The 23,785-nt window shown below is 39.5% G+C and overlaps 1 protein-coding gene across 1 annotated transcript in view; it reads right to left on the reverse strand.

Moving 5' to 3' along the window:
• Nucleotides 1-23,785, reverse strand: part of LOC138915576 (large ribosomal subunit protein uL15m-like) — a 63,782-nt gene that overhangs the window by 27,571 nt on the left and 12,426 nt on the right. The window lies entirely within an intron of this gene.

Genomic DNA, 23,785 nt, shown 5'->3' on the forward strand with positions numbered 1-23,785 from the left:
CATCAAAGAAGAAATCCCAGAAGAAATTTTAAAATATTTTGAATAGAATGGAAATGAAAGCATGACATATCAAAATTTGTGGGGTATACCCAGGCAGTTCTTAGAGGAAAATTTATAGCATTAAAAACTCATATTAGAAGAGAAGAAAATTCTCAAAACTATGGTTAAAGCTTAAGAAGCCAGAAAAAGAAGAGCAAAATAAACCCAAATAAGTAGGAAAAAAGTAAATGAAAGGAAGAAATCAATAAAAATAAAAAACAACCAAAAATGACAAAAAGAGAGAAAACCAATTAAACCAAAAACGATTTGTCTGAGATCAATAAAACTGACAAATCTCAAGCAAGTCCAATAAGGATAAAAAAGAGAAAAGACACAAATAAATAATATCAGGAAAGAGAGAGAAGACATCACTACAGAACCTTCAAACATTAAAAGTGATATGGGAATAGAGTAGACAATTTTACGCCAACAAACTAATGACTTAGATTGAATAGACAAATTCCTTGAAAGACACAAACCAGCCAAGTTGACTCAAGAAGTAATAGAGACAGGACTTCCAGAATGGTGGTATAAGGAGCTCGGCAGAACATTTCCCCATGAAACGATCATTTAAATGATCAAAATTGGAGCCAGCCTGTGGCACAGTGGTTAAGTTCGCACATTGCACTTTGGCGGCCCGGGGTTCGCCGCTTCGGATCCTGGGTGTGGACATGGCACCACTTGGCAAGCCATGCTGTGGTAGGCATCCCACACATAAAGTAGAGCAAGATGGGCACAGACGTTAGCTCAGGGCCAGTCTTCCTCAGCAAAAAAAGAGGAGGATTGGCAGCAGATGTTAGCTCAGGGCTAATCTTCCTCAAAAAAAAAATGGTAAAAATTATTATTATTTTTAAATTTAAATTTTCTGGAAATTGTCCTAATGGCATACAGCAAATTAAAAAACATTTACTCAGGAAAATCTAGTAAATCTGGGTAAGAACAGCAAGTCTGTGCCATTTGAGCCATGTCCCACTCCTACCTCCACCCCTCCTACAAGTCGGAGTGATCCAGCTTTACAAGAAAATGAGACCCTCTCTCTCCTCTTAGCTCGCAGTCTAGGGTGAGAGTTTCTCCCTGGGAGAGCAGGCTGCTGCAGTCTCTAACGTTCTCAGCTTCATGTTGCAGAAGTTCTATTCCAGGCAAATGTAGCCAAGAGGACTGGGGCTCTGTTACCCCAAGTAGCCCCTACTTGGAAGGTGGACCTCTACCACAGGTAGGAGCAGGTTGAAAACACTGGGCCCTGAGCACCCACACCCCAGCTTGCTGACAGGATGCAGGTTCCATACCAGGAAGTATGTCACGGGCTGAAGTGTGTTCCTGAAAAATTCGTATGTTGAAGTCCTAACTCCCAGTACCTCATAATGTGATTGTATTTGGAGAAAAGGTCTTTAATGAGGTCATTAGGATGGGCTCTAATCCAATATGACTGGCGTCCAAACAAGAAGAAGAAATTTGGACAAAGACTCGTCTAAAGGGAAGACCTCGTGAAGACACAGGGAGAAGACAGTAACCTACAAACCACGGAGAGAGGCCTCAGAAGAAACAGCTCTGCCCACAACTTGATCTTGGACTCCTCACCTCCAGAACTGTGAAAAAATTAATTTCCGTAGTTTAAGCCCCCCAGTCTGTGGTAATTTGTTAAGGCAGCCCTAGCAAACTAATACAGATTTTGGTACCAGGATGTAGGGTGCTGCTGTAACAGATACTTAAAATTGTGGAAGTGGCTTTAGAACTGGGGAATGGGTAGAGGCTGGAAGAGTTTTGAGGTGCAAGTTAGAAAAAGAAACCAAAATTGAAGATTTGAAAGTTCTCAACCTATCTACATTACAAAAAAATGAGAAAATCTGTTCTGGAGAGAACATCAAGGGTGTGGCTGGACAATCACTCACTAAAGGAGCCCAACAATAAATCTGAACCGAAAGATGGACAAACCCGAAAACTTAAACACAGACTGATGGAGATTATGCAATCTGAGGAGCAGAGAGAAAAAAGAATGAGGAAAAATGAACAGAGCCTTAGAGAATTGTGGAACACCATTAGGCACACCAACCTATGTGTAATGGAAGTAACAGAAGGAGAGGAGAGAGAGAAAAGAGCAGAAAAATATTGACTATGTAGTGATCGAAAACTTCCCAAATATGATAAAAACAATATATATCCCTGAAGCTCAACAAACTCTAAGTCGGAGAAATGAAAGGAGGGCTACACCAAGACGCATCATGGTCAGATGTTGAAAGCTGAAAGTATATATCCAAAGGAATTCAAAGCAGGGACTCAAACAGATATTTTTATGCCAATGTTCATTGAAGCATTATTCACTAAAACCAAAAGGTGAAAACAATCCAAGTGTCCATCCACAGATGAAAGGATAAGCAAAACGTAGTGTATATGTACAAAGGTATATTATTCAATGATAAAAAGGAATAAAGATCTGATACATGACACAACATGGATGAACACTGAAAACATTATGCTAAATGAAATAAGCCATGCAAATGGACAAATACTGTATGAATCCACTTATATGAAGTATCTAGAATAGGCAAATTCATAGAAATAGAAAGTAGATTAGACATAACCAGGGGTTAGAGAGAGGGTAGGGTGGAGACTTATTGCTTAACAATTACAGACTTTCTGTTGGGGGTGATGAAAAAGTTTTGAAAACAGTGGTGAAGGTTGCACAACATTTTGAATGGAATTAGTGCTACTGAATTGTACACTTAAAAATGGTTAAAATGACAAATTTTATGTTGAATATATTTTACCACAATTTTAAAAAATCAATAATGTAATATATCGAAACCCACTGAATTGTACACTTGTAATGGGTGAGTGGTATGGTATGTAAATTATATCTCAATAAAGCTGTTTTTTACCCTTAATAAAAAGATATAAAGAACATAACTAGCTTTATGCCTACTAAGGAAATTGATTTCCACTTCAGGCCTAGATGACTTTATGGCTGAATTCTACTAAACATTTTTTTTCGAACTTTACAGAAGTATAATTGACAATAAAAATTGCATGTACTTAAGGTGTACAATGCAAACAGTTGATATACACATACATTGTGAAATGATTATTACAGTCAAGTTAACTAACACATCCATCACAGTTACTTTTTTGTTGTGTGTGGTGAGAACACTTCAGATCTACTGTCTTGGGGCTGGCCCAGTGGCATAGCAGTTAAGTTTGCGTGCTCTGCTTTAGCGGCCCAGGGTTCACCGGTTCGGATCCTGGGCACGGACATGGGAACCACTTATCAAGCCATGCTGTGGCAGGCGTCCCACATGTAAAGTAGAGGAAGATGGGCACATATGTTAGCTAAGGGCCAATCTTCCTCAGCAAAAAGAGGAAGATTGGTGGCAGATGCTAGCTCAGAGCTAATCTTCCTCAAACAAAACTACTCTCTTAAAAAATTTCAAGTATACAATACAGTATCATTAACTATAATCACTATGCTGTACAATAGGACCCAAAGGTTATTTGTCTTATAACTACAAGTTTGTACCCTTTGACAAGCATTTCCCTATTCCCCCCCCACCTTCTTCCAAACATCCCAGGAGGGAGTATACCAGTTCTACGCAAAATCTTCCAGACTTTTAAAGAGGAAGGAATACTGTCCAACTCACTTTATGTAGCCAACATTATCCTGATACCAAAACCAGATAAAGACATTACAAGAAAAAAGAACTATAAACCAATATCCCTCATGAAAATAGATGGAAAAATTCTTCACAATTTTTGAACAAACAACTTATCATGAATTGAGTGAAAAAACAAAATATATCATGACCAAGTGGGGTTTAACCCAGGAATGCAAAGTTGACTTAATGTTAAAATCAATTAATATAGTTCACCATGTCAACAAACTAAAGAAAAAATAATCATTTTAATATATATATAAAAACATTCGATGCACAAAGATTCATTCAGTACAATAACTCTCAACAAACAAGGAATAAAAGGGAATTCTTTCCACCTGATAAAGAGTATCTACAAAAACCCTACAGTTGACATTATATTTCAGGATGCAAGACTGAATGCTTTTACCCTAAGATCTGGAATGAAGCAACAATGTTTACCTACCACTTCTATTGGAGGTCCTAGACAGTACCGTAAGGCAAAAGAAAAAATCAAACATGCAGATTGGAAAAGAAGTAAAACTGTCTTTATTTTCAAGTGCATAATTGTCTAAGAAAACCCTGAGGAATCTACAAATAAAAGCTACTAGAACTTTTAAGTGAGTCTAGCAACATTGCAGATACGAGGTCAATATGCAAAAATTAGTTACATTTCTATGTCTAGCAAGAAATGGTCAAACTGAAATTTAAAGTACCATTTTCAATAACGTAAACATGGATTTTCTAGGAATAAATTTGAGAAAAGATATTCAGGACTATACACTGAGAAGTGTAAAACATTGCTGACAGAAATCCAAGATTACCTTAATAAATGGAGAGAGATACTGGTTCATGGATCGGAAGACTCAGTTGTCATTTTTCCTCAAATTGACCTGTAGATTTGAGAGAATCTCAATGAAAATCTCAATAGGTTCTTTTGAAGAAATACATTAGTCAACCCTAAAATGAATATGGAACTACAAAGGATATAGAATAGCCAAAACAACTTGGAAATAGAAGAGCAAAGTAGAAGGACTAAAACTACTTGATTCCAAGCTTATCATAAAGAGACAGTAATCCAGACAACGTGGTATTGGAATAGTCACAGGCCAGCGGAACACCATAGAGAGTTCAGAAGTAGACTCACAAATTTATGGACAATAGATTTTTAAAGTAACAGTTTTATTAAGATATAATTCACATACAATACAATTCACGCATTTTAAATGTACGATTAAATGGTTTTTCGTATATTCAGAGAGTTGCGCAACCATCATTACTATTTAATTTTAGAAAATTTAGGTCACCCACAAAAGAAACCCTGTATCAATTAGCAGTCACTCCCCATTTCCTCCTGAATCCTCCTACCCTGGCCCTAGGCAGCCACCAATCTACTTTCTGTTTCAATGGACTCGCCTATTCTAGACATTTCACATAAATGGTATCATACAATATGTGGTCTTTTGTGACTGGATTCTTCACTTAGTTTAATGCTTTCAATGTTGTAGCATGTATCATTTCTTTTCCTTGCTTAGTAATATTTCATTGTATGGATATACCACCTTTTGGTTATTTATTCATGAGTTGATGGACATTTGCTTCCCCTTTGGGGCTTTTACAAATCATTCTGCTATGAGCATTTGTTTACAAGTTTTTGCGAGGACATACGTTTTCAGTTATCTTGGTTATATACTTGGGAGTGAAATTGCTGGGTAACTTTATGCTTAACCTTTTGAAGAACTGCCAGACTTTGGAAAATATCCCAAGCAGTTGCACTATTTTACATTCCCAACAGCATGAATGTTCCAATTTTTCTACACCCTAGCCAACACTTACCTGTCTTTGGTGATTATGGCCATCCAAGCAGATGTGAAGTGGTATCTCATTTGGTTTTAATTTGCATTTCCCTATTAGTTAATTATGTTGAGCATTTTTTCATGTGTTTATTGGCCATTTGTATATCTTCTTTGGAGAAATGTCTATTCAAATCTGAGAAACCATTGCCTAATCCAAGGTCACAAAGATTTAAATCTACGTAGTCTTGTAAGAGTTTATAGGTTTAGCTCTTGCATTTAGCTCTTTGATCCATTTGAGTAAATTTTTGTATATGGTATGAGATAGCTGTACAACTTCATTCTTTTTATGTGGCTATCCTGTGGACAAATGATTTTTGACAAAGAAGCCAAGAGAATTCAAAGAGGAAATGATCATCTTTTCAATAAATGGTGATAGGAAATTGGAGAGCCATACGCAAAAAAAGGTCTTAATCGTTGTTTCACACCATATGGAAATATTAGTTCAAAATGGATCATAATAAGTGTCTAAATATAAGAGCCAAAATTATAAATTTTCTAGAAGAAAATATAGGAGAAAATCTTAGTGATGTTGGGTTAAGCAAAAATTTCTTAAATAAAGCATAAACTAAAATAAAAGGCATAAACTATAAAAGAAAAGTCAATAAATTTGACTTCATGAAAATTAAAAATTTTTGTTCCTTAAAAGACACATAAGAAAATAGACGATCCAGCCACAGATTGAGAGAAAGTGTTTTCAAAACACGTATCTGACAAAGTAACTGTATCTAGAATAGACATAAAATTCTTACAACTCAATAATAATAAGAGAATCCAGTTTATCACATGGGCAAAAGATTTGATCAGATGTTTAAACTAACTATTTTGGAAAACATTTTGGCAGGTTCTTAAACAGCCAAGACTTCACCTTCCAGTTGATTCAGTACTCCCACTCCTAGAGAAATGTGAACATACATGCACATGAAAACTTGTACAAGATTCTTTATAGCAGCTTTATTTGTAATAGCCCCAAACCGCAAACAACTCAAAAGCCCATCAGCGGGGGAACAGATAAACAAATTGCGTTATATCTATATAATGGGTGCTACTTAGCAATAAAAGAAATGACAACTGATACAACAACATGGATGAATCTCTAAACAGTGATGCTGAGAGAAAGAAGTGCTAGAAAATGCAAACAAATCTATTGTGACAAAATAATCAGAGGTCTCCTGGGGATGGGGCACAGAGGGAAGAGACAGGGATAGACTACAAAGGAGCAAGAGAAGTTTTGTGTGTGATGGATATGTTCCTTATTTTGATTGTGGTTATAGTTTGAGTAGTATATAACAAGACAAAACTTATCAAATTGTACACTTTAGGTATGTGCAGTTCATTGTACATCACATATCTTAATAAAACATCGGAAAGAAACAATATATGGTACTTTAATGTGTTTTCACATATAAATGAATTTATCCGTTTTCTTGTTGATGAGTGTCTAGGTTGTTCTCAGTTTTCAATTTAGAAAGAGCGCTGCAGTTAATATTCTTATATGTCTCTCTGTGTACGTACATGTGAGGGTTTCCAAAGTAGGCCCCCAGAGTAGAGTTGCTGGGTCATAGCTATGCACATCTGCCACTTTACTGGATCTTCCCAAATTGTTCTTCAGGGTCATTCCCTTTTATACCACACACCATTAGCAGTGTACGCAATTTAAGCTTGTTCCACTCTTTCCAATATCATGGATCTAAAGTAATAAATTGTTTTAATTTGTACTTCTTTAATTATTAGAAAAGTTGGGCACTTCCTTGTAAATGCTAGTCATTTGAATTTCTGGATACTGACTAAAATTTGGTGGGAGGAATAATGGAGGAACCACCTGAATTTTCTCCCAAATGTAGCCAATTACTTTAATATCATTTGCTGAAAAATTATCATTTTCCACTGATTTGAAATGCCACCTCTAATATGTACTTATTTCTCCCGTGTGCTTTTTTTTTTTTCCTGGAGTTTTAATTCTGTTCTAGAAATAAATCTGAGTAACTAAGGGCATTCAGTAAATGACCTGATCTGCTTATCCTTTCCTACATTGGTAATTTACTCTTGCAATTTTTGTAATTCTAGATGATGTTGATGAGGAGGGAAAAAATTTTTTCCTTTACTTTCTCAGGTTCAATAACTGGGGTCTTGCAAATTGAACTGACAAAAGACAGATTAACAGGAGAAAAAGGTTTATTTCATATGCATATGGTGGAGGGGCCTCAGAAATGACATGAAAATCCTAAAGAGGCAGACTGTTACCATTTTCACAAAGGGAAATAAATTTGTGAAGAAATGACAAGACAAAGGAAAAGAGGTTTGAGCTTCTAAGGGTGGTAAATTGTGAGGAGGTAAATATAGGGGGAAACTAAGGAAAGATAAAGGTTATTTATTAAAATTTGTTTGTGCAGGCTCATGTTGGTGCCGATTTTCTGTCTTCTTCATAGCCATAAAACTCCCTTAGGAGAAGAGACTTATGGCAGCCCTCAGCTTTTAGAAGTTTCTGCTCTTAGTCAGATAAAGAATCTCCAAGAAGGCTTCTTTCTGTATCTGTTGATTCTCAATGGCCTTACCTCAAAATAATCCATATGGCATATTTTGGGTGGTGCATTCTAATCCCCTTCAATAAACTGCCAATTACTCTATTTCTTTTTTAACATTCCTGGATACTCCTACATGTTTATGAATTTTAGAATTAGTTTTTAAGATTAAAAGAATTTCCAGAACTAAAAGAAACAACTGGGTTCAAGCAGAACAAGAATTAATAACCTGGGACTGAATAAGCTGAGAAGGATAGTTACAATTTTTACGACTTCTTGTTTGAAACATTTCTGGTTCTTTGGTGTTTTGTTTTTCCAGATTTAAGGAAACTTTTTCTCTTAAGCTACCTATGATTTACAATTGGTAAAGTATACCTTTGTAAACAAAGAGGAAACATTTACTTTTTCTCCCTGTATGATCCCTCCAGAATTTAGAAACTCAAGTGTTCTTTTCATGGCAATACAGTAAGTTACTTGCATAATTTCAATAAGAATCTGTTCTCCTTCTAACAGGGTACAATTGAAAACATTGGCTATGTTACCAAGGCTTTGACTGGAATGTCATAGTTGAGAGAGAGATGCATAGATTCAGACATGACCAGACAGCTGTAAGGAACTGCCTGAAACTTGGCTGGGCTTCCTGGCCTCAGAGGCTTTGAAAGAGTCAAATCTGAGATTCCTTATAAAAAGTTCCAGCAAAGCAGTCTTAAAAGAGCTTATGTGGTCAATCACCATTCTTGCTACACTCATGTAAATAATCAGGCCAAGTTTAATACAAACAAATTAGTTTTACTGTGATTATCTTTGGTAAAAAATGGGGTAATTGTAGAGAGAAAAATTATGTTTGCACCTTTGTAGATATTTAGATTCTAACCCTGTTAATTGTCTTTGAGGTTTTGTTATATACCTGTAAACTGAACTGGATCCTAAATTCTTCTAATTTTCTCAAATATCTGGCTACCACTCTCCAACCGAATGTTTCCTATTGCCTCCCATCCTTCTGATTTGGAATCACTGAGACCAAAGACTGTCCTTGAATCTCCTTGGAAAGGAATATACTAGGTCTTCCTCCCGACCCAGATGGCAGCCAAACCTCCAGGACTTAAACCTTGGCTACACATCTCACAGTGGAAGAAAGCTCCTCCTGACCTCTGGTCCTTTACAAACACTGAAGACCTCTGAATCAAACTGATGAGCAGGAGAAGCAGCTGACATTGACGTAGACTGCTTCCACCCAAGACACCAGATCAAGATTTCCCATTTTAACTAAACATGAAACACTGTCTTCCTCTCTTTCTTTCCTTTACTCTGGCATTGGCCTGGCAAGATAATGCCACCATCATATCTCCCAAGCCATTACTAAGGGAGAGCAACCTTTCAGACAGCTGGATTCATCATCAAAAACTCCAATCTGTTCATGATGCTGGAACCCATGAACAATGCCACCTGAGCAGTAATGGTTTACGCCCCAACAGGATTTAATTTCATCGGTGGTGGTGATCATTCTCCTTGGACCTATAAATGCTTAGATGGCTAACACATAACTGGGCAATGCCCCTTAGGTTATCTAACTGTGCCACTCAACTGTTCTCAAATAGGCTAAGACACTTCATTGGTCAACTCCCCTAATCATCCAATTCGAAAAGACCTGCCAGGAGGCCTTCATGATTCAGGATGTGCTTCTTTCGGCAGGTCCCTACTTCCTTTGTTAGGAGTGAGTACAAATGAGGCTGTGATCAGAAATCCCTCCTTAACTCTTGAAAGTATTGCAGAATTCGCTGCTAAAGCAATAGCTGCCCAATGAAAATCTCTAGACTCTCAGCTCAAAGTAGTTCTTGATAATATGACAGCCCTTGATCATTTGTTAGCTGAGCAAGGATGTGTCTGTGCTGTGGCCACCACCCGCTGCACCTGGATTAACACTTCTGGGGAAGCTGAAATTTAGTTACATAAAATCACTGAGTGCGCCACTTGGCTTAAAAAGGTGACTCCTTCAACAGAGTATTTCTTTCACTTATTGGATTTTGATTGGTTTGGGTCTTGGGGACCATGGCTCTGAAGTGCACTCCAGACATGGGAATTATCCTACCAGTAACAGTCATAGTAATCTCCCTGATGCACCGTATTCTCTCAAAAGCTTTAAATGCGTGTTTGCAGCTGCTAACCATCAAGCAAATGAATGTGAAGTCGTGACCTGTGAATACCACAGGATTCGGCAGAAAACCTCATGACCTGTGACTATAACACGGAGAAACAGTAAAAGCTGCGAGACCAACAGAGCGGTAGCTGAGAGTGGCACTAATGCCTTAAATTTTGATCACATCTTTCAAGTTATGCTAAGAGTCTCACGCAAAGGGGGAGAACTGTTAAAAAAGAAAAAACAGGAACAAAATGGTGTCACTTGTGCTAAGTCCCACATCAATAAATCAAGACTTAATTGCACTTTCAGTCTCTCACAGGAATGTGACCTTTAACTAGTCAATCTGGAATTACCTGGTCGGCATGAGTGAGTAATCTGCCTCATAGATCCCCACACTACTCTTCCCCAAAGGAAGGTGATCTTGCCCGAATCTGCTCTTTGCTAGAAACTTCCTTTATTCCGTCCCTTCTGCCCATAACAGCCTTCCACTTTGCATAGCTCCTTGGACCTCCCTTCTATTTGCTAGCTGGGATGCTGCTCAATTCATGAATTGTTGGATAGAGCCAATTCGATCTTCAAATTTACTCAGTTGGCTTTTGCTTTAAACACCTTAGCATCATCATCCTCTGAAAATAATGCTAATTTTGTCTTTTTTCTATTACTATATTTCTTTCTTTCTCTTATCTGGGGGACAAAGAGATTAATTAGAACACTAAGGTTCCTTAGAGGATGAAAGACTTCGGTGAATCTTGCAGGAATAGCAGCATTTGGACTGGCTAAGAGGGGAGGATGACAGAAATATAGCCACGCATTGCTCAATGATGGGGATACATTCTGAGAAATGTGTTAGGCAGTTTCATCATTGAGCGTACTTACACAATTCATCATAGAGTGTACTCACACAAACCTAGATGGTATAGACTACTACACACCTAGGCTATATGGTACTAATCTTACGGGACCACCCTCCTATATGCCCTCCGTCCTTGACCCAAACGCTGTTATGCTGTGCATGTCTCTAGATAAAATTGAGCTGTCCTACTCCCAACTAACGGAAGTCAGTTGATAGAACCGCTGGTGGCACCTGGAACTCTACATACTACATCACAGAAAAACTCAGACTAGTAGTGTCTTGGAACATGTTTTGTTCATAGTAAGTGTGAAAATAAAGGAAAACCTCTTTTAAAATGGAGTCATGAAACCCTGAAGGGGGACCTCTCACGTACATACCACTCACTGCTGCCTGCCTAACTGGCAGGAAGATGGACGATAAGAATTATTTTAACCAGGCCTATTTGTATAAAATTCTCTCAGTCCCAACTTCTTATCCGTGATGATAAGAATGTAACTTTTCTGCTGGTGCAACGGAGGACATCTTCACCTAGGAATTTCATCTCCTGCTTTTAAGAAAAGGAAGGAAGATCCGTCCCTGCCGCAGCGACAACGCATTGTCACAACCTTACACTCTTGTTCTTCTCCAATGAACTTTTATTCTAAATAACCCTCCTTAATTTCCTCCTAACACCTAATAAAAACTAACTTTCCCCTTGTCTCTTCCAACTTGCCTATGGTTCACCATAGTTTGCACGTCCAGAATTGCAATTCCTCGGCTATTCCCAAATAAACTCATTTTTTGAGCTTGCCCCCCAGACAGCTTCATTTAGGTTGACCTAACAGCTAAAGATAGTTTTAGTCTCTATTAACATCACAACCAAATACTTAAATCACAACCAAGTACTTAAAAGCCTGACATAATTGTAGACTCATAAGTGAAATGTCACATTATCATTTTCAATAAATCAGCATCAATTTAACATTTCGGAGAGCCCCCCAAATTCTCAGCACTCAAATCCAAGACAAGAAAGATAAAAAACAGTACGACTGCATTCTGGTTATCCTATGAATTAAAGTGGAGTGAGTGTGAGTGAGTGTGTGTGTGTGTGTGTGTGTGTGTGTGTTTTAAAGCCTTTTGTTCACCAGCTTCTTTCCCTATCTTACACTGTACTCCCTAAGGACTGTGTCTATCATTTAACTTTCTCCATTGAACGATAAACTTCAGAAGGTCTGGCCATTTTGGTTCTACGGGGTTTCTATCTCTTGCGCTTTCCCAGATCATACCATGTATTTAATATGCATTGACCCACCTGTGCAGAAAAGGGACCGTCTAGTCTCATGCTTAAATCAGTACTATGTCACTATCCATCGATCAATAAGTTGTGCATTCTCGGTGACAACTGAATGTTTTCTCTTTCAGCTGAAGTTTAAAGGAGGAGGGGAGTCGACTCCAAAACTGCACACTGGTGTAGCCCCAAACGGAAATACAGCGAAAGCTCGAGCGACCTCTCCCAGCGCAAACGAGTCCACCCCAGCTTCAGGAAACGAAGGAGTATGTGGGGTTGCGGATGACTGGCTTTGGGGCTCATTCTTTTCACTACAGCGCCCCAGGAGCGGAAGGCAAGCCCAGGCTCCAGGGACCACGCAGTCCCGCTGGGGCTGAGAGCGTCTCCCCCAGGGTGTCCCGGACGCCCGGCAGGAAAGAGCGCCGCCGGGCCGCCGACACCTGAGCGCGCGCCCGGTGGGGCGGGCCGGGAGCCCTCTCTCCCTTCCGCCTGCGACGCGCGTTGTCGGTCGAGCCGGTGTATGTGCGGTAATAACATGTCTGCCCCGCTTCCCGCCATCATCCCCGCCGCCCGGAAGGCCACTGCTGCGGTGAGTGGCGGCAGCCGGGGCTCGGAGGGGACCCTCGGCCCGCTGCTCACCACTGCCCTTCGCGCAGGGTTGGCGTCGCTGACCGCCTGGCGGCCGGTGGGTGGGTTCCCTCCGCCGGGTCCGGGGTGGGCTGGGTGGGGTGGGGTGGGGTGGGGTGGGGTGGGGTGGTCGGTGTCGGGAGGGCGCCGGGGCTGCGGCCGGGCCGGAGGATCAGCGCGCCCGCCCCCGTCAGCCCCGAGCCCTCTGCATTGCGGAGCGAGTCCCCAGCTTGTAGGGACCGGCGTTAGCGGCCAGGCACCCTAACTCGAGGTGGCTCCGTTGCTCGTTTCTCTCTTGTTTGTGGGTGAGGGAAGTCTGAAGTCCTCAAGAAAATGACTTTATTTTCTTACCTTGCACTCGTGTCCTGAATTAAAGAAGTTTGAAGATTGGCAACTTATGACATCACAGGGTGCTGTTTTTTAGAAAACCGTGTACGAGGAGCTCAAATGTCTTTTTAACCCCGGAAGCTCCTTTTTGTGATGGAAAAAGTCTACAGTTTACATGAGACTTGCATGGTTTGACGTGAAACAAACTATTTTTCCTAGAATGTTATTTGCACTTAAGAATGTCTAACTGGGACCTCTTTAAGTGCTAAGGCCGCACATTAATTATCTTCGGAACTACAGTGAGAGAAATTAAGTATTTTTCCCACTGAAGAGAGCTCTATGGAGTTTGATTTGCTGAAGGTAGTGTTCTGAAATTCTGGCATCCAGAATTGACCAACGCTAGTGTGTATCAATTCTGTGTGGGTTTATTTGGGCATTGTTTATTAATTTTTTCTCTTGTAGGTGATTTTCCTTCATGGATTGGGAGATACAGGGTAGGTACCATTATTTTTAATAACAGTAATGAAATGGGGTCATGCAACTCTACTTACATGATCAAAGGTTTAATGTTAATGAACTCTAGGATTGTATGAAAAAAGATTGCTAGTGATATTTCTTACAGTCCAGTAATATGATAGAATCTTTTCTTTTTTAAAAACCTCCAGAATTTCCTCTCATCATCGTGAATTCGTCATTTTTCAACTCCTGTTTCTGGAACGTATTAAAATTGCAAACGCCTCCTTGAGTTGCTGTGGGCATTGGATACCAGAGATGGGTGGAATGTTTGTAGAGAGTGTGCAACTGAGAGCTTTCCGGAGGAGTTAAAATTTCAGGGCAAGTTGAGGAGAACAACTGGTTGATTTTGATAAGAGCAATAATCGCAATGTGAGGTATACGGCATTCTGAATGAAAGCTTAATTATGCCCTTAAGAGAAAAAATCAGTTCAAGGGTCGGGGAGGCAACTCAAAGATTTATTTGGCAGTTTATCAAACAGATTTTGTTGTGCTAACTTGAGATGTACAATTTATCTTTCAGTCAGGCTTTTCCTATATTGTGAAGTGTTTGTTTTTAATTTAAATTGTGATTATCTGTTTGAAACTTAGGTAAAACTGTAACAAAATTGCAGAATTAGAGGAAAACTGAAGATAAACAAATTTTGAGTAGGTGGTCAAATAAACTATTAAATAAACTATTAAATCTTCTTTATAAGGGTGAGTTGGGCTAGATTAATTCTTCAAAGTGATTCCTGATATTCTTTTATGCCCTTTAAGTAGAGGTACATGACAACACGGAAAAGATTGTAGGACTCTTTCCGGCAATGAGGTAGTCCTATGAAAATGATAGACTTATATTTTACTATTTATTTTCCTGAACAGGTTTAGAGAAGCTCTCTTTTATAATCAAACCCTTCTTGATACTGAGAGCCGGGGAGGAACTTGCTACCCTGTCACTTGCCCAATAAAGAGAGCTTCTAGGCCTGAAGAATCAGTCCAAGAAAAAAAACTTCAGTGTAGAAAGCTTCTCTGTGGGCCCCCATTTTGACATATTCTGTAGACTGAAGTTAAGAGTGAAAATGAACAATGTGAGATTAAAAATACCAAGAGCATCCAGGACATCTTGACCGAGAATTAAGTTTACATACAAAATTAGCTGGCCAGCCCCATGGCCGATTGGTTAAGTTCACGTGCTCCGCTCCGGTGACTCAGGGTTCACCGGTTCCGATCCTGGGCGCAGACCTGCACGCTGCTCATCAAGCCATTCTGTGGCAGCATCCCACGTGGAAGAACTAGAATGACTTACAACAATTCAGGCGTGAGGAGGGGAGAAGTCCTAAGGCTCTGACATTCATACCGTGTCCCTGGTTCCATTCTAAGCTAGGAAATGCTAACTCTTATGAGGTTCATGTAGAAGAGTGAGCTTCGGGTCTTTTCTCTCAAAATTCTATGACGAGACTAACCAAAGGTGGGAATTCTAATGAGGGAACTTGGCTGAACTTTAGGCTTTGAACACTGAATCTAGGATATCGCTGAGAGTGTAAGTACATGAAGTGGATTAAGTGACGGAGTGATGGCCATAGTGAAGATTTACTGGGCTCCGAAATAGGAGAGAAATCACTGAACATGAGGCTCAACTTATGTCCTATCTACGGAAAGCCCATTAAGGGAAGATCAATTTTAGAAAATGTTAAAGAACAACCAGGTTTAAATTTAGTACCAATACTGAATACTCATTGATTTTAAAGAAAAATATATATGCATATGCTATAATGCTAGTACCCCATTTTAAATAGAAAAATTACCATACCTGACTCACCTTCTCTTCACTGAAAGAGAAATTACTAATCTTAAAAATGAAACTGTCTAATTGCCATTATATTTACATTTCTCTACATTTTATCGGTGCCAAAACATTTAAAATATATCCTTCTAGAAAATAAATATACTACAGAAGATAAAACTAGTTGAAAACACAACCATGTAACGTTTTAAGGCACTGCATTCCATTAGACAGAACCCAAAGTGAACTGAGTACAAAGACACAATGTGAAGTTTATACGTGAGACTCTTCCCTTCTCTCCGATTTTGGACTCCAGTGTTAATCTACATGAAGTCAGCTCCCTAGCTACACAAAACATAACTTCTCAGGATTTATTTGAATTGTTATAAGCAGGTAATTAAGTAAACTAAAAGAAGTCTAACTGAAAATTCAATGTGCAAGTAAGCCGAGATACACTTGATAAGGATTCCATATGCTAATGGCCTTGGTGCCACGCCAGCTCTTTCCTCTGAAGTTCTCAGATTTCATCAATCTTTGTGGACTGGCAGCTCAGCAGCTCCCTCACCTTCACTGAGCCACAAACACGTCTGGGCCATCTGTGTCCTGAAGACAGGGGAGGACATATCAGCATTTCCCCTTCCCCAGGAATTCAGTTGACATTCTTTAGTAAAATACACAAAAGAACAGATTGCGCTTCATCTATAGGGCAATTTCACATTTCGCAAAGCTGTATGGTGCACAAATCTCATCCATACACATCTGAGGTCGTCAATTCATCATCTCATTATAGCAAGAAAGAACAAACATTCAACAAATATATATTGAGTGCCTAGCATATGAAAGGAAGGACACTGATATGAACCCATTCTTTGCCCTCATATTCTATTAGAAGCCATGTGACATATACGCAAAGGAACTCACACAAGGCCAAATAGGATCACGTGTGTGATACACACCAAGATCTAGAGCAGTATAATGAGCAAGAGATCCTACTCCCAAGTAGAATAGCTGGCTAAAATAGTAGAAATGTTATTTCAGCTAAACCTTGAAGAAACTAAAACCGTTTTTGTCTTCTGTTGAAGAAGCAGATAGGAAGAGTTAAACATCTCAAGTAGAAGGAAGGGATTAGGCAAAGCCAAAAACACACACAGTGAGTGTGCAAGGCCGTGAGCAGTCCAGACAGCGACAGCACTGGCTGTCTACTGCACAGCAACTTAAAACAAAGGCAAATGACCAGCCCGGACCAGACCACAGAAGGCTCTGACTTCAAAGCTGGGATTTATCCAGTAGCGTCAGTGGGGAGTCACCAAAACACAGCACCGCTTAAGGAAGGTTAATTTTTCAGTACACAGGACATAGTATAGGTCGAGAAAGCCTCGAGACAGAAAAAGTACATTCTAATAGTTTAACTGATAAAGCCCAGAACTAGAATGATGTCAGTAAGCGGGAGTGCAAGGTGATTTAATAAGTATCTTAAAGTGATCTAGAAAAGTATCTTATAGTGATCTACAGAAGATGAAACAGAAATGAGGAAATTTATGCAAATATAAATTAAAAGGAAAAATCTTCATCAGAAAGCTTATTCGAACAAGTACCTTGTAACCAACGGAGACAGGGGATGGGGTCTTTCTTAAAGAAGAATTCAAAAATCACCCAATTGGGACGGACAGTTTAAGGGCTCATTCTTCTGGAGACAGATTTCGTTTACTCATTCAACAAACACTTATTGCAAGCCTACTGTGTACCAGAAAGCATCGTTAATTCCCTCAAGAACAAAGCAAACAACAGAACAAGCAGGGGATTCACTGTTGGCCCTTAAGAAAGGCATCATCTCTGTCCTCTCTGAAAGAACTGGGACTTGTTCCACTGGAGAAAGAAAATGAGCCTCGAATTTCTTCCCATAGTCAGGTTTCAAGACTCACAAGACATAGCAGGTGTTCAGACTACAATAATGAGATACGTTATTCCCAAATCTTAAAGCACATGCTGCCTATGCAAATTCAACAACATCCAACTCCACAAAGATTTTCAAATATGCAATTCCACTTAGACTATCAACTCTTATCCAAATTCTCAACTAGCTGTTCCTTGACTAAAAAGTTACCTGTAACTTGATCTTCAGTGTTACCCATAAAAAATTATTAGCCCAGCAAGAAACTCCCAAAAGAAAGTCCCCGCTCTGACTGAAACAGTCTCTGCTGTGGTTTAAAAAGAAGAAAAAAAAAACACACTTGCAAGAAAGAAATCGAAACACTCCAATACTCTTTAAGAACAAGAACAAAACAAATCAATAGCAGCCCTCTGATGACACCTGGTGGCCGCTTCTCACAGGAAGTTTCTTTCAGCATTTTAAAGAAATTATTCCAGGAAACGTTAACAGTTCTCAACCACTTCACATGCTATCTTGACTATGGGCAGCACACATGAAGTCTCTCCCCTCATTTCCCTCCTTTTTGTTCCAGTTTTCACTTATTTTGTTCCAGTCTTCACTTCTCTTTTCATCTCTTCTCTCTTTTCTAACCAGTAGACATTAAGGCAGCTTGAGCTTGCTTTCTGTCTCTTTCTCACACCCTCTCTCACTCACTCACACACACACACACACACACACTCACACTCACAGACATCCTCTCTCACTGGTACAAGGCCACCCACACAGGAAACCACCTTCTCCCTGCCTCCGTCCCACGCCATCTCACCCTTCACCCCTCCTAGACTTACCCAAATTAGTGGTGCAAGCAGTGTGCAGTTAGCACGTGTTGGCACCAGGCCCATGGTAAAGTCACAACAGGGGATAGTGTGCAGCATGGCTGGCGTGCACACACGTGCATTTATAAAAGCTCCCAATGCTCTTTTGCCCTTTCCCTTTGAGGAGGTCAAAAAAGGACGAACTCCAGAAGTTGTGGAGATCCTACAGCACAGTCTCCTCCTGGAAGGGCAAGGTAGGACACGTAAGACTTCCTACAAGCCTATTGCGAGCTGAGCAAGACAGGAATAAACGGAAATTAGCGGACTGCTCAGATCTCTTTCTTAATCTACCATTTTCAATTGGACCTTTTATCGAAAGTATATGTCTTATACGATTACCTGATTTAATAAAGTACCACCAAGTCCATATATAGTCTGTTCAGGAGAAAACTGTAGTATTCGTTGTCGTTACAAAACACCATGTGCATAACCTAAGGGGAACCAAAGGGAGCTGTGCTTTATGTAATCCTCCTCTCACCACACTCTCCCATCAGAAACATCACTTTGTAACAGAGACCACAAAATAAAGTATCTGATCCTACAAAGAAAAAAATCACTCTTCTATGAAAATGCTAACAGTCACAAGTTGAATAACTTCTTCCATGACAAAAGAGTAAAATTTAACACCCTAAAAACCATTTATTGGTAACATCAGAAGCAATTTTACCACAAATGGATGTGTAACATAGTTGTTTATTCACAATGGGATCAGCTCCTGAACACTCGGGTCCAGCCAAACCCACCTCCATCAACGTGCCAGGGACAGGCTGCATTGCATTCCTAAGGGTAAGTCTGTTAACTCTACCTTCCCCCACTAGGAAAATGCCTGTGGCGATTCAGAATGAGTCCACAAATTCTCTGACACTCCCTTCAAAAGGTGGAGCCTAATTCCCTCCCCTTGGTGTGGGCTGGCCTTGGTGACCAAGTGCTTGCAAGGGACAGAAAACAGTGGCAGTGAGGGTTTTCGGCTCTGGAGACACAGTCACAGAGGTGCCGGTATCCTGCTTGCCCCCTCTCTTGATCACTCCGCCCAGGGAAGTGGGGGACCTGTCGCAAGAACACTTCTGCAGCCTGTGCACATGGAGGCCCAGGGGGCAAGGAACCGAAGCCTCCTACCAAGAGCCAAAGAGGAACTGGGGCCTCCTGCCAACAGCCATGGGAGTGAGCTGCCTGGAGAGCAGCTCCTCCAGCCCCAGGCAAGCCTTCAGATGATTGCAGCCCCTACAAAATCCTGACTGCAGCCACGACCAACTGGGTAATGAGCCTACTCCACACCCTGACCCACAGAAACTGGGGGATAATAAATGCTTATTTGCTTTAAGCCACTAAGTTCTGACATAATTTGTTACACATCGGTAGATAACTAATATAATGCCCTCTCTCTCCTTTGCACCTTGGCAAGAGTAGATAGGGCTCAAGTTCACCCCTCGTTTGTATATATTTTACATAGATTTCCTTTCCTATACCCTCCAACCTTTAACAAGAATGTTCTATACTATCACAATAGTATTAAGGTACACGGGAGGAGGTCCACGAAGTATACTGGTTGAAGAGAAGAATTCCCATCAAACTTCTGAAAGATTTCAAAACTTAATAAACTGACATTTACATTTATGCCTCTCCCACTACCAAAACCAGACTTGACACGGCTTACAATGAAAAACTGGGATACTAAAATCAAGAATTATTAAAGAGCTAACTAACAAAGACATGAGGTAGAGAGTTTCAAATTTAGATTTGTATGGAATAAAAGAAATGTCTTCATGTTTCCTGAAAAACCTCATTTTGGATGAAGGCATTCATTCTTATTGGCCCCTAGAATCATTTATAGCAAACAACTTGCCTCAAAGATAACAGTAGCCATGAGTTCCTGTCCAGCTAAGCTCAGAAATGTTAGCAACCTCTATTTCTACTCTTCCCCAAACCTGATGGGGCAGCCCATGCAGTAAACACCTATACAGCCACATGCCACTGGGGCTGAATGAGTCACAATCCTTTTGGCCACACAGAATACAAAACTTCCTCACCCTCACCTAGCAGGAGGCATTCAAACTTCGGAGATGTAGGGGCCTCTGGTCACAGGACTCACATCTGATTAAGTTCCACCTCCAAAGCATCTCACATGCCATGTCTAGCCTACTTCTAAAAATAACCTTCCCCAGCCAGAGTCCAAGGACAAACCCAAGACAAGCTAGAACTATGTGATCTTAAGCCCAAATGGTCAGAGTAAATAAAACTATCGACAGAGAGAAAAAAATTCGCACTCAAGTCAGAAGAGAATACTGTTCCTATTCCAGGGGATACCCATGTTCTGTTTCAAATACCTAATTTGATTCTGCCTGCAAGTTAAAAATTAGAATATTTGTTTAGCGCTTAAGTTAGAGCTAAAACAATCATTAAAAAGCCATACTAATAGGGATCAAGCCATGGTGACTGTAACAGAATAAACAGACCTCACCCCTTTCATTATCAAAGAGTCTCCCCTTCCCAACACTACTCGTGAGGATGTAGTAAGAGCAACATAACGTGACAAGTCATGGGACAAAAATAAACTGTAACATTAGCCCAGTTTTCTTACTTGGCTGTTTCTTTTATTAAAATGTTCCTACACTTCAAGTACTATTTTCCAAATACATTAAATTGATCCAGTAATAAAGTCAATTTTATGGCGATCTTAACCACCTCTGACAAAGCTATCTTGTGTAGTAGGAAAGATTTTACACAAAAAGTTAAAATTCAATATATCTCCTTTCAAAATGTATTTTTAAAATTAATGCTTTGTTAATATTTCCATCTAATTGTTCTGATTTTTTTTAAAAGGAAGAAAATTCTTATTGGAACAGGAAAACAGCATAAAAAAAGGAAAATTCTATGAGTAAAACAGAAAATGAAAAATTTCAATGCCATTAAAAGCAGACACACACGATCATTCGTGTCGTATGCCATTTGAAAAGGTTGTTTTATTATCAATGTAACTAATCACAATGAAACCATCTCTTACAACTAAAGACATCATAACGAATTTTCTTCACAGCTACAGAGAGACGGGATTTGCTGTTTCACATCAAATAGAACAGGCTACATAAATTCTTCTTCCTATTTATTGTAAAATATAATTTCATCTATAAAATCAGTCATGAAATATTAAAACAAACAACAGACTTTATATCCTTTTCTTAATTTAGTTTAAACGGTCTGTTCGCTCAAAAAGGGGGGAGGTTTGCAATCACACACATCTCTAGATTCTTTCACCATCTCAGCAGGTTCTCTCTATAAACGTTATGCCATTCATTCGAGAATGCTATCATTTTTCTGTAACTTTCCTGATCCCCTTTTCCTTAGTTTTCACCTAGCAAAACTGCATTTCCATTTTCAAGTTTTCCCTCTAAATTCTCCTTCTGAATTCCATTTTGCTGCTTTTCACTAAAGCTCTGTCAGTGTCTCTCACATCTCACTGTCAATTAATTGTTCTAAGTGAGAAAAGGGCAAAAAAATCTCCAAAGTTTAAACGATTGTTCTTTGACTATTTTAACATACTCCTGTTTTAACTGATCTAACACAAATTACAAAATTAACTCATCTGAAGTTCTATCACTTTTCCTTTATTTACCTTGCCTGCTTTTACTATCCTGCCTGCTGGTATAGGGTGTTAATGATTCAAATCATAAAAAATGGGTAAAGGAAGTCAGGAGCGAAAACAGGACTATATATGAAGTTAGACTCTTCAAAAGGAAAACCAAAAAGACTAAGTTTCAATGTGCTCACTGTCTATAGTGTATAAGACTCATCTACAAAGTTCTGGAACACCTGAAATAAGCAACTTGCTTTTCAACTTTAAACACAGATGTTTTAGAACAAATTTAAAGTATTAATTTATACACCAAGGGACAAACTTACCAAAATGACGGAAGAAGTTAACATTCAAATTATATATAAATCCAATGGTTTAGGCAAATTCTAGAACTTTAAAACCATTTGAGAGGGGAGAGAAGCAGCACGTGGGTACTTCCTCAGCTACCAAGGATCGCCAGGGCACCCCTCCAACAAAGTACTCTTTCCTGCTGACACTGATAGGAAATGTCCCCAGGACAACATCTTACATACTCTCAAGTGAACAAAAAGATATGGGCAAATAAAAGGAGAAGAGGAGGAAAATGCGAAAAACTTCCCTACTGGAATTCTTTCCTCAATACCTGAAATTTAAGTCACTAATCTAACAACGCTTCCCCGGGGCCGGTCAAGCCTCATTATCTTCTTCACCCTCGGATCACGGGATTATCAAATTCTTTCTCTACCATAAGTATCAGTATTTTCCAAGATTTTTGTATCTTAATTTCACGGTCATTAGCACTTCCTTAGGCCCATTCCTCACTAACTTTAGAAGCACATCCTGCTTAACACTGTTCAAAAATTATTTAAATACACTGTTTTCGTTGTCCCTCAGTCACAAACAAATGTAGATATTAATCAAACAGAATACTAATCTGTGATAGGAAAAAGCTGTAACCAAAGCCCTGTTAGACACAGTACGTCCGCTAGTTTCCTGTGACTGCATCTATTTCTATTAGAATTTTATGGATTAAGCACTGAAGATCCTAAAAAATAATATTCATTATGTGAACAGTATTTCCCAGGTATGATAGAAATATCACTAGTGGCGTTTAAAATAAAGTTATCTACCACATGTTGGGATTTTTAAATAAGTATGTATTATTCAAATAGATATTAGGAAAAAATAACACACCAACCTATGACTCCACATGTATTACTTCTTATGACAATGCTAAGTTTAAAAAGAAAAAAGTGAGAAAGGGGCCGGCCCTGTGGTGTAGTGGTTAAGTTCGGCACACTCCACTTCAGTGGCCCAGGTTGGTGGGTTCGGGTCCCAGGTGCAGACCTACACCACTCATCGGCCATGCTGTGGCAGCATCCCACATGCAAAATAGAGGAAGACTGGCACAGATGTTAGCTCAGGGAGAATCTTCCTCAAGCAAAAAAAGGAAGCTTGGCAACAGACGTTACCAAACAAACAGAACAACAAACAAAAAACAAGAGTGAGATAAAATGCTGTGGTATAAAACACAGCAAAAACAATGAAGGAGTAGGGAAATGACTTAAGTTTGGAAAATGCCACATCATACATACCTTATACATTTGCTAATTTTTCAATTATGTAAATTCTAGGAAATCAATAAAAACTAATAATTCTTAGCCCTAAGATCATTATTAAACGAGAGTGCTCTGAAGATCAGTCTCTCCTCCACTGCTGGCAACCTTCACAGTTGGCATCACAAATCCTCATTCACCAGTTTTCACCTGAGTAGTAGCCTCCTTCAGATTACACCTCTAAGAAAGTACTGCAGCCTAATAAAACGTCCCAACTCTGTCACATCACACGTCTACATTCTGAGGAACAGATAACAGAATTATACACGTGGAGAAGGAAAACTGCAGAATACTAATTTTCTACATACTCAGAACCTGCCTTTCCTTTGAGATTTGGATACAGTG

The sequence above is a fragment of the Equus caballus genome, chromosome 9, assembly GCF_041296265.1.
Source record: "Equus caballus isolate H_3958 breed thoroughbred chromosome 9, TB-T2T, whole genome shotgun sequence".
Taxonomy (NCBI): Eukaryota; Metazoa; Chordata; class Mammalia; order Perissodactyla; family Equidae; genus Equus; species Equus caballus.